Consider the following 12,784-nt stretch of genomic DNA (forward strand, 5'->3'; position numbering starts at 1 on the left):
CTCTTCACACCCAGACATGGGCATATGCTTCCTGATCTTGTCTGTTTTCTTTTGTCCTCCTCATCCTCATCCTCTTCCTCCACCACCAGGTTGGCCGTGATGCAACACCCCCATAATTTTTTTAACCCCTTTATGACCTTGTCAGTAATAGCACGTAGCTGCGCCCTAGGCCTTATGGACCAGCTACGTAATATTACGCACACTGGGATCGCGCCCACACAAAAGCAGTGCGGGGCGATCGCTGCCTGGTGTCAGCTGATTGTCACAGCTGACATCTGGTGCTATGTGCCAGGAGTGGTCCTGCACCGCTGCTGGCACATTAACCCCCGAAATGCTGCAATCAAAGTTGATCGCAGCATTGCGGGGGCAAGGGGAGGTAAGCGCCAACACTTACCTCCTCTGCCGATGTCCCACCTTGTCTGCGACGGCGGCTCCCGGATGTTGTCATGGTGACCCGATTCCGTCATGACATCTGGGTCACCAGACAGCAGGAAGTTACTTTGCTCATGCGCAGTGCATGACCAAAGTATCTTCTCCCTGTGCAGCACTGATAAGCTGCATAGCATAGGGAGCATAGGGAGCTGCTGCTCTCTATGCTATACAGCCGATCAGGCTAAAAAAAGTGAAAGTCCCATAGTGGGACAAAGTTTAAAAGTAAAAAAAGTGCCAGAAAGTGAAAAAAAAAATGAAAAAAAATGTAAAAATATTAAAAAAAGAGTTTCCCCAAAAATAAAAATATATTGTATCCACAATATTTATTTATTATGAAAAAAATAAATAAATGAACCAATAAAAGTACACATATTTGGTATCACCACGTCCAGAATGACCTGACCTATAAAACTATCAACTGTCCAACTAGTTAACCTTTTTAGTGAACACGTAGAAAAAATAAATAAAAAACAAAGCAAAAAACAATGCTTTATCATCATACCGCCAAATAGAAAATGGAATAAAACGCGATCAAAAAGACGAATGTAAATAAAAATGGTACAGCTGAAAACGTCAACTTGTCCAAGCTGCCATACAGCTCCATCATCCAAAAAATAAAAAAGTTATAGCTCTCAGAATAAAGTGAAGCAAAAAAATTATTTTTCTATAAAATAGTTTTTATTGTGTAAAAGTGCCAAAACATAAAAAAATATATAAATGTGGTACCGCTGTAAACATACTGACACAAAGAATAAAGCTACCTTATCAATTTTACCACACGCAGAACGGCATAAAAAAAAAAAACACAATTCCTGAATTGTTGATTTTTGTTTATTCTGCCTCCCAAAAATCGGAATAGAAAGCGATCAGAAAAGGTACCAATAAAAATGTCAACTTGTCCCGTAAAAAACAAGCTGTCACATGACTGTCAGCCGAAATATGGAAAAATTATAGCTCTCAAAATATGGTTATGGAAAAGCTAGTCTTTGCAAAAAAAAGTGTCTTTTAGTGTATGACAGCTGTCAATCATAAAAACCCGATATGACTCTGGTATCGCTGTAATCACGCTGACCCGAAGAATAAAGTTGTCTAATCACTTATACTGCACGAGGAATGGCATAAAAAATAAACTCTAGGGTTAGAGTTGTGCTAGGGTTAGGGTTGTGCTAGGGTTAGGGTTGGGAATTTTTCAAAAGTAAAGAAAAAAAATGATGCCGACATGGTGACCAGTGTTGAGTGCATGTACTCTCTACTTTTGCATCGGGAGCTAGGGTATGCACCGAGTATCGTAGGTGCTCGAGTTACATTCCCAAGTATCTGGCCCATATGCTTCGTGGCCAAAAAAAGTTGCATGGATTGCCTGCCATGCACGAGCGGGGACTCAAGCATGTCACTCGAGCAACCACAATACTTGGTGCATACACAAGTACCCGATGCAAACTCAAGTAGCGAGCACTTGCGCTCAACACTAATGACAACTTATTCAATATGATGACCTAATGTTATCAAATTCTGCGTCGTACCTCTGGGTTCAAAATGTTCACTATACCCCTTGATAATATCCTTGAGGGGTCTAGTTTCCAAAATGGGGTCACTTGTGGGGGGGTTTCCACTATTTAGGTCCATCAGGGGCTCTCCAAACGCGACATGGCATCCGCTCTGAATTCCAGCCAATTTTGCATTGAAAAAGTCACACAGTGCTCCTTCCCTTCTGAACCCCGCCGTGCACCCAAACAGTGAATTTTCCCTACATATGGGGTATCGGCGTACTCAGAAGAAATTGCAAAAAAGTTTTTGGGGTCCATTTTCTCCTCTTACCATTGTGAAATTAAAAAAACTGGGGCTAAAACATAATTTTTGTGGAAAAAGTTTGATTTTTTTATTTTCACAGCTCCGTGTTATAATCTTCTATGAAGCACCTGGCAGTTCAAGGTGCTCAACACACATCTAGATAAGTTCTCTGAGGGGTCTAGTTTCCAAAATGGTGTCACTTGTGGGGGGTTTCCACTGTTTAGGCACATCAGGGATTTTCCAAACACAACATGGCGTCCGCTAATTATTCAAGCAAATTTTACATTCAAAAAGTCAGATGGCGCCCATTCCCTTCCGAACCCTGCCGTGCGCCCAAACAATGGTTTTCCCCCACATATTGGGTATCGACGTGCTCAGGAGAAATTGCACAACAAATTTTGGGATCCATTTTTTCCTGTTACCCTTGCAAAAATAAAAAAATTGGGGACTAAACTAACATTTTTGTGAAAAAAGTTAAATGTTCATTGTTTTCTTCCACATTCCAAAAATTCCTGTGAAGTACGTGAAGGGTTAATAAACTTCTTGAATGTGGTTTTGAGCACCTTGAGGGATGCAGTTTTTAGAATGGTGTCATTCTTGGGTATTTTCTGTATAAAGGCCCCTCAAAGTCACTTCAAATGTGATGTGGACCTTAAAAAAATGGTTTTGTAAATTTTGTTGGAAAAATGAGAAATCGCTGGTCAACTTTTAACCCTTATAACTTCCAAACAAAAAAAACATTTTGGTTCCAAAATTGTGCTGATGTAAAGTAGACATGTGGGAAATATTTATTAACTATTTTGTGTGACATATCTCTCTGATTTAAGGGCATGAAAATTTAAATTTCTGATTTTTTTCACAAATAAACGAAAGTGATATCGAAGAAATTTTACCACTATATGTCGTGAATACCAGTCTAAGAATCGTTTAGTTATTATCTCATAAAGTGACAGTGGTCATAATTGTAAAAATTGGCATGGTCATTAACGTGCAAAACAGGGGCGGAGGACACTGACTGCTTGGGGCCCCTGTGCAAGAAATGTATCTGGGCCCTCAACCTTTTATGGCGACAAAGCTACAGATGTATATATAGCCACACACACATGTATACCTCTTACATAGCCTCCTTTATTATGTAAATTGCCGTCCCTTATTAGACAGTGCTCTCACTTGTTATGTACAGCACCGTACCTTACATTTCGGATCATATAGCGCCCTGTTTTTATTACATACCGTCCTCTCTTGTTAGATATATAATGCAATGATGGCTGATAGAACAAGGGAAAGCTTCTTTTCTAATAAAGGAGCTGATGGACTGGCCTTCTGGTCACCGGCTGTTCCATCAGCCGTAATTTTATAACTAACAAGAGAGGACTATGTAATAAAAGAGGGTGCTGTGACTGACAAAAATAGCAAGAATACGCTATGTAAGGGTCAGCACTGTACATAACAACAGAGGAAGCTATATAATAACAGCCATATATAACTAAAGAGGATGGTAGGTAATAAGGGACAGTGTTGTACATAATAAAAGAGAAAACTATGTAACTATGGATGGCACTATACATAATAAGTGAGTACACTATATACTAAGGGACTTTGCTATACATAATACGGCTACATTCCTGCATCTGTGTGCAGTGTCGGTGTGCTGCCCGCTTTTACAGATGCATTGAGCATGTCCTACAGTATGCTGATCCTCAAAATCGGATCAGAACAGGACATTCTCTGACCCTCACAGATCTCATTCTCATATTTTCATGGATGTGTGAATGGATCTATAAAACTCTACGAGTCCATGGAACATCCGATAAAAAAATCTGGCAGCACACGGACATTTCACACAAATGTGAGATTGCAGCCTAAGGGATTTTACAGATAACATTATCACTCCAAGTCACACAGTGCAGATACAGAATAATATTTACATCCAGACACTTACCGCTGATGTCTCATCTGATCAGAGTTGGTTTCTGCCGCTTCTTCTCCATCTGGTTAGACCTTCATGTCGACATCTCCCAGCCATGACTAGTCTTGTCACGATGATCTCCAGCCTAGAAAATAACAAGGTCAGATATATTGTATACATACATGTGTCTCCCCTGCACTGCGCCCCTGAATACAGATATGTACCCCCCCATTAATATACTATTAGCCACTTAGTAATCAAAATATAAAGTGATAAGCATCACTGTGCCCCCCATTAACTATAATCTCCACCGGCCAATAATATAAATTATTCAGTCTCTGTGACTCTCCCCAATTAACTGTAAGGCTATGTGCACACGGAAAATATACAAGACTTTATAGTACAAGCAAAGCCACCCCCATCATTGCTCTCTCCCAGCACCCCATCATTGCTCTCTCCCAGCACCTCATCATTGCTCTCTCACAGCACCTCCATCATTGCTCTCTCCCAGCACCCCATCATTGCTCTCTCCCACCACCCTCATCATTGCTCTTTCCCACCACCCCCATCATTGCTCTCCCATTTCCCACGATCCCATCATTGCTCTCCCCATCCACATCCTCATTATTGCTCTCCCCAGCCCCAGCATTGCTCTTTCCAGCCTCCCCACACTGCTCTCCCCAGCCTCCCCTCATTGCTCTCTTCAGCCTTCTCTCATTGCTCTCCCCAGCCCCCCTTCATTATCCTGTTCCTCTCCCCAACTTCCCCAAGTTCAGATAAAAAAATAAAAAACACAACTTGCCTCAGCTCGCATCCCTGCAGCATCCTCCTCATCTCTGGTAACTTTCTCTCTGACACACAGGCCCGCACTGCATGATGACGTCATCAAGCAGCGCAGGCCTGTGTCAGGGACTAAGCGCCGGGCAGCCAGGAAGGGGAGGTGAGGATGGATCCCTGCAGCTCCGCTGCCATTTGCCTCCTGATGGCAGCAGAGCTGCAGGGATCGCTCCATGTGTGCCGCATATGATGAGGACAATCTGGCCATGGGCCCCCCGGAGCCTGGGGCTCTGAGAAGCAGGCCAGATTGCCCTCATTATCAGCCGCTCGCAAGGGCCCCCCTGCACCGCCGGACCCCGGTGCAGTTGCACCGGCTGCACCGGCAGAAGGTTCACCCCTGGTGCAAACCACCTTGGGGGTAAAGTGGTTAAGGGTGTTTATGATGCTTGTAGAGAATTTTTTTAGAGACCTACCTCTAACATTCTGTATGATATACAGTATGTTCATATATACCACCCAGGGATAAATGTTTTTCAGCCCAAGCACTTAGTGCATGGGCATTACCAGTATAGGAGAGCCACTCCTTAACAATGGTAACAATTTTTTGAATCAGGACCTCCTCTACATCTCTTTGAAAGGGGTATTGGTGTGTGCCCAATTTTTTGGCAGCCCTTGCATTCACTGCATGGGTATTATCACTATAAGAGAACCACTCCTTTATAATGGGAATGTTTTCTTTACTGAGGCCCTTTTCTATGTCTCTTCAAAGGTGTATTGATATGGGTCCAAAGTTTTGGGAGCCCTTGCATTCACTGCATGTGTATTACCACTATAGTAGACCCACTCCTTTATAATGGAACATTTTTTTACTGAGACCCTCTTCTATGTCTCTTCAAAGGGGTATTGAGATGCGTCCAAATTTTTGACTGCACTTGCATTCACTGCATGCGTATTACCACTATAGGAAACCCACTCCTTTTATAATGGGAACATTTTATTTACTGAGGCCCTCTTCTATGTCTCTTCAAAGGGGACTTCCCTTGCATACTCAAGAACAGTATAGGAGACACACTTTTTTATAATGGGAACATTTTGTCATGGAGGCCCTCCTGTATGTGTCTTTAAATTGGTATTGGGGTTATTCCTAAATTTAGACAGCCGTTGCAGTCACTTCATACGCAATAACAGTATAGCAGAACCGCTCCTTTATATTGGGAACATTTTGTTACAGATGCCCTCCTTTATGTCTCTTCAAAGGGGCATTGGGATGCGACAAAAATTTAGGCAGCCGTTGCAGTCACTGCATACGCTATAACAGTAAAGGAGACCCGCTCATTAATAATGGGAACAACAAAGTTAATGGCCCTCTAACAATAATGAGGGTCGACTGCTGGCCCTTTAAGAATAGTAAGGGCAGCTTGATGGTCCTATAAAAATGGGCTTTGTGACTTTCAGAGTCTCTCCTTCATAAACGAAACAGAATGTGTCTGATTATGTCTCACAAACCGCACGGCCAAATAAGGTAGTAAAATGTTAAAATGACATTTACTAGCAAATGTATTTTTCACCATTGAAAGCAATGCAAAAGTGCAAAAACACATCAAAAACGCTACTTGTGAACATAGCCCAAGGTGTGGAGGAGCATTTTTCTTCTTGGTAATTTTTTTTGCCTTATATACAGTGGGGCAAAAAAGTACACTTCTCAAAAAATAAAGGGAACAACACAATGTAACTCCAAGTCAATAACACTTCTGTGAAATCTACCTGTCCAGTTATGAAGCAACACTGATTGTGAATCAATTTCTCCTGCTGTTGTGCAAATGGAACAGACAACTGGTAGAAATTATAGGCAATTAGCAAGATACCCCCTATAACGGAGTGGTTGTGCAGGTGGTGACCACAGACCATTTCTCTGTTCTCATCCTTTTTGGCTGTTGTTTTGGTCACTTTTTCTTTTTGCCATTGCTCTCACCCCTAGAGGTACAGTAGCATGAGGCGGTGTCTACAGTACAACCCACAGAAGTTGCTCAGGTAGTGCAGTTCATCCAGGATGTCACATCAGTGCGTGCTGTGGCAAGAAGGGTAGCTGTGTCTGTCAGCACAGTGCCCAGAGCATGGAGCAGATACCAGGAGATGTGGAGGGAACCATAGGACCAATACCTCCTCCTTTGTGCAAGGAGGAACATTAGGAGCACTGCCAGAGCCCTGCAAAATGACCTCCAGCAAGCCACAAATGTGCATGTGTCTGCACAAATGGTTATAAACCGACTGCATGAGAGTGGTATGAGGGCCCGACATCCACAGATAGGGGTTGTGCTCACAACCCAACACCGTGCAGGACGCTTGGCATTTGCCACAAAATGCCAGGATTGGCAAAGTCGCCAATGTGCTCTTCACAGATGAAAGCAGGTTCACACTGAGCACATGTGACAGACGTAACAGAGTCTGGAGACACCATGGAGAGTGGCCTGCAACATGCTTCAGCATGACCCGTTTAGCAGTGGGTCAGTAATGGTGTGGGGTGACATTTCTTTGGAGGGTTGCACAGCCCTCCATGTGCTCGCCAGAGGTAGCCTGACTGCCATTAGGTTCCGAGATGAGATCCTCAGACCCCTTGTAAGACCATATGAAAACAAATCCTGAAAATCACATTGTCTGATTTGGAAAGAAATTTTTTAAAATTTTGGTGGAAAATAAGTATTTGGTCAATTACAAACAAGCAAGATTTCTGGCTCTCACAGACCTGTAACTTCTTCTTTAAGAGGCTCCTCTGTCCTCCCCTCATTACCTGTAGTACTGGCACCTGTTTGAACTTGTTATCAGTATAAAAGAAACCTGTCCGCAACCTCAAAGAGTCACACTCCAAACTCCACTATGGTGAAGACCAAAGAGCTGTTGAAGGACACCAGAAACAAAATTGTAGCCCTGCACCAGGCTGGGAAGACTGAATCTGCAATAGGCAAGCAGCTTGGTGTGAAGAAATCAACTGTGGGAGCAATAATAAGAAAATGGAAGACATACAAGACCACTGAATTTCCCTCGATCTGGGGCTCCACACAATCCCAGAACCACACAGGGGGACCTAGTTAATAACCTGCAGAGAGCTGGGACCAATGTTACACAGGCTACAATCAATAACAGACTATGCCGCCAGGGACTCCAATTTTGCAGTTCCAGACGTGTCCCCCCCTGCTTAAGCCATTACATATCCGGGCCCATTTGAAGTTTATTAGAGAGCATTTGGATGATCCAGAAGAGTATTGGGAGAATGTCATATGGTCAGATGAAACCAAAGTAGAACTGTCTGGTAGAAACACAACCGTGTTTGGAAGAGAAAGAATGCTGAGTTGCATCCAAAGAACACCATACCTACTGTGAATCATGGGGGTGGCAACATCATGCTTTGGGGCTGTTTCTCTGCCAAGGGACCAGGATGATTGATCCGTGTACATGAAAGAATTAATGGGGCCATGTATCGTGAGATTTTGAGTGAAAACCTCCTTCCATCATCAAGGGCATTGAAGATGAAATGTGGCTGGGTCTTTCAGCATGACAATGATCCCAAGCACACTGCCAGGGCAACGAAAGAGTGGCTTCATAAGAAGCATTTCAAGGTCCTGGAGTGGCCTAGCCAGTCTCCAGATCTAAAACCCTATAGAAAACCCTTGGAGGGAGTTGAAAGTCCATCACTGCTCTAGAGGAGGTCTGCATGGAGGAATGGGCCAACAAACCAGCAACAGTGTGTGCCAACCTTGTGAAGACTTACAGAAAATGTTTGACCTCTGTCATTGCTAACAAAGGATATATAACAAATTGACCAAATACTTATTTTCCACCAAAATTTGAAAAAAAATTTCTTTTCAAATCAGACAATGTGATTTTCAGGATTTGTTTCTCATTTTGTATCTCATAGTTGAGGTCTACCTATGATGTCAATTACAGGCCTCTCTCATCTTTTTAAGTGGGAGAACTTGCACAATTGGTGGCTGACTAAATACTTTTTTTTCCCCACTGTACAAGTCATTACAATGGAAAGGATATTCCTTAATATTTTTCCCAGGAAAATCCATTTTGGTTTCGTTTTTGTATGTTTTATTGTGAGCCCGTTAAAGTGGTGTAATACTCTGACAATATTGTTCACAGCATTGACCTGGGAGTCAAAGATGCTTCCATGGGTCTTCCCTATGCGGTTCCCATGTAATTTGAGCACTGTTCCCATCGATTTGGGCAACTTTTAGGCCCGCTGCAGAACTCCCGGGTGGGCCAAAAAATGTGTTTCCCATAGACTTACATTGGGCTCGTTGCTTGGGTCGAGCACTCCAGCATTCTAATTTGCTTGACACAAGCACCCAATCATTTTGCAGACTTACATTCTACAGGATGGTGGGGAACGAGACAGTAGGTTGTGGGGTTTGCGACAAAAAATCCCAAAGGCATATTGCCCAGAAACACACAATTGGTGCCACTGACTGTGTGCAGCTGTGAGCACAAAACTCCAAAGACATGAATAACACCAGAAAAAAAGGAGAGTTTTTCAAATAAAATAAAAAATGTGTAAACTTTATTAACAATTAATTTAAGCAAGACAATACATATAAAAAGAGACGTGAGCCAGAGGATTAGGAAAATAGCAGCAGGGCGCTGGCCATACCAGGGAAAGCTTCAAAGATCACATAATATAAGTGCTGTCAAAAAGCAGCAGGCACAAGTAATATGAATAATTCGAACAATTAGCATGGCACCTTAATATATAATGTCATAGATACATATTAGCCATAATAAATTGCAATGCAGTCACTTGTAGCTCAAGTTGATGTAAGCAGTGGTAACAACAACCTAAGATCAATGAAAATAACAAAGCTTACCCTGGGTGGCGAAGTGCCAAAGAATAGAATGTAAACCACTTCCCAACGCACGTTTCACGTGTAGTATGGACGGCTTTATCAAGGGAAGGTAAACTACTGTGGCAAAAGGACCTTAAAATACACCAGGTGGGCGGTCACGTGGTGCACCACGTGACCAACAGACCACCAATGGCATCGAGTGTGCAGCGCGTGCGCACGGGGTCGGACAGGTCCCGCAGCAGCTGCATGATGGTCACTCCCGGGAGTGCGCAGCTAGGGTGCCGCAGCTAGGGACGTGGCCACGCCGGGCACACGAGCACAAGATGCCAGGTAGAAGAATATACACAATCAGTAGTGGCAGCATTATGGGGCAAGAACGCATCATGACCCAATGAATACAAGTTATGTGTATATGCAGCCCATGTCAGGCACAAAAATAAACATAAAATGACACAGTATATGCATAGAACGAGTAGACTGTGAGGTATGATGAGTAGGTGGCTGCATATCTTTGAGACGAAAAGACGAACCTGGGCAAATATGGACCGTGACGAAAAGAAACATAAAAACGAATATTAATAAACACCAAAGACACCACACAGATAATAAAAAAGAGTAAAATAGCTGCCAGTGCAAAACCAAGAAGTCTCAAATTGAGACAATAATACAGTTAAATTAGGAAAGAAAACGTACGTGGCTAGTCATAAAAATGACGCAAAGCTAAGGGTCTCATTTAGTCCCTTTGGGGACAACGTGTCCAGTGTGACTATCCACTTAGTTTCACGCTGGGCCAAGATACGTTTCACATTACCGCCCCTTGCCCCAAGGTGGACCACATCAATGCCCCGGATAGAAACTGATGAAGGGTTACAATCATGAAAGTAACGAAAATGCCGGGGAAGAGTTTTTAACTCAGAGGCATCAGTCACTGACCTGGCTGCAGCAATGTCCCTAACGTGCTCCCGAACTCTGACTCTGAGTTCCCTAGATGTAAGGCCAATGTAGATAAGTGAACAATCACAAGTGGCTTAATAGATGACATTAGTGGAACTACAGGAGATACGGTGTTTAATCGAATACTGTTTATCTCCCGCCGCAGAGTCAAAAGTTTGGGTACAAGCCAGGCAGTGACCACAGGGGAAACACCCCAACATAGGTTGGAATGAGGAGAGGAAGGTCTTATTGGTGGGGACATAGTGGCTCTTGACAATTAAATCACTGAGATTTTTGGCACTCCTAGACGTCATAGACGGGAAATCTCCAATAGATCCTGCAAGAGAGGGTTCTGTAAGGAGTATAGGCCAATGTCTCTTAAGGATGGTACGCATGTCATTCCACTTGGTATTATATGTGGTAATAAAATGTGTCTGCTTTTCCACTTATTTAATTTTCCTATTACCGTATAACAGTTGGGAACGAGGTGTTGCCTTGGCTCTCTTATATCCCCTTTAGATCGAACGTTTACTATAACCACGTTGGAGAAACCTTGACTTCAGAGACCTGGCCTGGTCCTCAAAATCCTCAGGGGAGGAGCAGATCTGCCTAACCCTCAGGAACTGTCCAACCGGGACGGCCCTAATAGTTACGGGGTTATGTGCAGAGGAGGCATGAATCAGTGAATTCACGGCTGTTGACTTCCTAAATACGTCAGTCCTGATGGAGAAGTCACGATCAACCTGCAGGCTGACGTCAAGGAAGTCAATCTTTGCCGTGTCCGCTTTATATGTTAAGCTCCCGAGCTGCTGCGGTGTACCCCTCCATAGAAACAAGATGTCGTCTATATATCTATACCAGCACAGGACATGGGTAGCGACCCACGTGCCCTCATCGCCAAAGAGGGATCTCTCCCAGGCACCCAGGAAGAGATTAGTGTACGAAGGCACGCAGGCCGCGCCCATGGCCGTGCCGCGTTGCTGGAGGTAGAATTGATCCTTAAAAATAAAGAAATTATGAGTCAAGATAAACCGCAGCAGCTCTAAAATGAAACCGCAAAGGGGGCCGTCCAGGTTGGTGGCCCCAAGGAAAAGGCAGACCGCATCCAACCCATCAGAATGGCCAATGCACATATAAAGGGTCTCTACATCTGCTGTGACCAACAAAGTGTTAGAGTCCACAAAGACCCCGTCAAAGCGAGTAAGGACATCCGTCGTGTCCTTTAAGTATGATGGGAGAGTCTCGACGAGAGGCTAGAGATAAAAGTCCACGAATTTGCAGATAGGTTAGCAGAAACTCTCAATTCCGGACACAATCGGACGCCCCGATGGATTGACGGCGTCCTTGTGGACCTTGGGCAGCAGATAGAAAGTAGAGACCCTTGGGAATCACACTTTAAGTCCCTCGAGGACCGTTTTAGTAATAATATTGGCTTCGAAGGCCCTTCACAGCATGGACTGGAGTTCTGCCAAGAAGGAGGACAATGGGTTGTAACCCAGTTTGATGTAGGTATTTTTATCGCGTAGTTGGGGCAGTGCCTCTTTTTCACAGAGAGCACACGGCCAAACCACAATGTTCCCCCCTTTATCAGCTTGTTTGAACACCAAGTCAGAATATGACTGGAGTTTTGTTATAGCTGCTCTCTGAGGACCCGTAAGATTATCCTGTCCACATGTATTGGATACTTTTTTGAAATCCTCAGAGACCAGTTTGGTAAATATCTCAACCGCTGGACTGATCGAGAGCGGGGGGAAACGTGTAGATTTAGGAGCTACAGTACAGACCAAAAGTTTGGACACACCTTCTCATTTAAAGATTTTTCTGTATTTTCATGACTTTGAAAATTGTACATTCACACTGAAGGCATCAAAACTATGAATTAACACATGTGGAATTATATACTTAACAAAAAAGTGTGAAACAACTGAAAATATGTCTTATATTCTAGGTTCTTCAAAGTAGCCACCTTTTGCTTTGATGACTGCTTTGCACACTCTTGGCATTCTCTTGATGAGCTTCAAGAGGTAGTCACCGGAAATGGTCTTCCAACAATCTTAAAGGAGTTCCCTGAGATGCTTAGCACTTGTTGGCCCTTTTG

This window comes from Phyllobates terribilis, unplaced genomic scaffold (assembly GCF_046119375.1).
Source record: "Phyllobates terribilis strain yellow unplaced genomic scaffold, ASM4611937v1 Scaffold_3__8_contigs__length_932513732, whole genome shotgun sequence".
NCBI classification, from domain to species: Eukaryota; Metazoa; Chordata; class Amphibia; order Anura; family Dendrobatidae; genus Phyllobates; species Phyllobates terribilis.